Below are 2,233 nucleotides of genomic sequence, written 5' to 3' on the forward strand. Positions count from 1 at the left end.
AAATAAATAAAAATGTAGACTTTTCCTGTTGAGGCCATCATTTATTTCCCTTAACCTTTCCTCATGATCTTTTCATAGGTTTTCTCTTTTTTCCTCAGCAGCCTTCCTTGCCATCAACTTGTCTTCTATGTCATTCACTTGTTCTTCTACCTCATTAACCCTTGTCGTTAGGACCTCCAGTTTGGATTACATCTCATTTATTTGATTTTTATTTTCAGCCTGATTAGATCTAAATTCTCCAGTTATGTAGTCTCTTGAATCTTTTATGCTTTTATTTCCAGATCCACTAGTAGCTTTATCATTGTGCTTCTGAATTGGCTTTCTGACATCGAATTGTATAATTCGATGTCAGAAAGTCAATTGGAAAGGTACAAATATTATATGGTCTTATTCATTTGGGGAATATAAAAATTAGTGAAAGGGAATAAAGGGAAAAGTGAGAGAATGAGTGAAAATATCAGTGAGGGTGACAAAACATGAGAAATACCTAACTCTGTGAATTGAAGAAGGGGTAGTGGAAGGGGATTTGGGCGGGGAGTTGGGGTGACTTGGTGATGGGCACTGAGCGGGGTACTTGGGATGAACACTGGGAGTTATGCTATATGTTGGCAAATTGAACTCCAATAAAAAAATTTTAAAAAATACAAATTCTGTAACTCTGTGGGAGAGAGTACTGTTTCTGATTCTTTTGTGGTGAGTTCTTCCTTCTACTCATTTTGCTCAGTGCAGAGTGGCTAAAAGCAAGATGTACTGCAAAATGTAAGGAAAAAAATTAAAATAAGATATAACAAACAAAGAACAAAAAAACAAACCAAACCAAACCAAACAGAAACAAACAAACAAAAAAACCAAGGAGGGGTATCCTCTGTTCTATATATTGTAAGTCCCTGAACTTCCCCTGGAGCTTTCCAGCACTGCTTGGTCAAGAACTTGCTCTTCCGCTTTTGGCTGGGAGGAGGCAAAGGTGCAACTGTATTTGGTCCTCCCGAATCCGGGTTCATCCAACACCAGCTGCCTCCACTATTCCTCCTAAGTTCAATCCCAAAGAGATCAAAGTCGTGTTCCTGAGGTGCACCAGTGGTGAGGTCGGTGCCACATCTGCCCTGGCCCCGAAGATCAGCTGCTGGGTCTGTCTCCAAAAAAGGTTGTTTATGACATCGTCAAGACAACTGGTTATTGGAAGGGTATAAGGATTACAGTGAAACTGATCATTCAGAACAGACAGGCCCAGATTGAAGTGGTACCTTCTGCCTCTGCCCTGATTATCAAAGCCCTCAAGGAACCACCAAGAGACAGAAAAAAGCAGAAAAACATTAAGCACAGTGGAAATATCACTTTTGATGAGCTTGTCAATATTGCCCAACAGACGCGACACGGATCTCTAGCCAGAGAATACTCTAGAACCATTAAAGAGATCCTGGGGACTGCCCAGTCTGTGGGCTGCAATGTTGGTGGGTGTAACCCTCATGACATCATAGATGAAATCAATAGCTATGCAGTTGAATGCTCAGAGAGTTGACCACAAAGGAAAATATTTTAATAAAGGATCATTTGACAAAAAAAAAAAAAAAGGACTTGCTCTTCCCCTGTCCTTCCAGCTGGTTCTAGCAGAGGGGCCTGTTGTGCTGACTCTCAGGTGTGTGCACTTGGGGAGCTGTCCTGCCCCCTGCCAGGTCATGTCTCAGTGGGAGCTGTTTATCCTGTGAAGTCCCTGTTCCCTGGAAGCCTTGCTCTGTCTGTGGCACAAGGTGACACCAGGAGGAACAACAGCAGAGGCGGCTGTCAGCTCCCCAGCCCTAGAGTCAGCTCCTGCAGTAACTACCGCAGCTCTCAGTCCGCAGGGGTCTGGATGCTCCTGGGCAGGGCCGCTGATCTGCTCAGGTCGGGGCCTCCGGCGGCAGGTGTCCTTGCTGTCCTGGGCGCTCCCGCCCCCGCCTATCACGGGGGGAGGCGGGATTCTGGGCTGTGTCCCTGGCGCCCTGGGCTCCCGGGCCTGCTTTGCTGGAATCACGTTCCTGGCAGCACAGCCCCCTCTGCAGAGCCTCCACCCGAGCCCCTCCGAGATGCTCCCGAGCTGCGGAGCGCACTGCAGCCCTTAGGGAGCTCAGCCATGGGGTGTGGTGCTCTCCCCAGGTGCAGGGGCTCTGTTTGTGCCCCCAGGAGCCTGAGGGCATCCCCGCCCTCCTGGGGTCCTGCTCCAACTCCCTACGAGCGACTGTCCATCCAGGAAGGT

At 47.5% G+C, this 2,233-nt stretch overlaps 1 pseudogene; it reads left to right on the forward strand.

Annotated features, from left to right (window-relative positions):
• Positions 1–745: 745 nt before the first annotated feature.
• On the forward strand, positions 746–1,519 carry LOC140619029 (large ribosomal subunit protein uL11-like; annotated as a pseudogene).
• Positions 1,520–2,233: the final 714 nt, after the last annotated feature.

This window comes from Canis lupus, chromosome 27 (genome assembly GCF_048164855.1).
Source record: "Canis lupus baileyi chromosome 27, mCanLup2.hap1, whole genome shotgun sequence".
NCBI classification, from domain to species: Eukaryota; Metazoa; Chordata; class Mammalia; order Carnivora; family Canidae; genus Canis; species Canis lupus.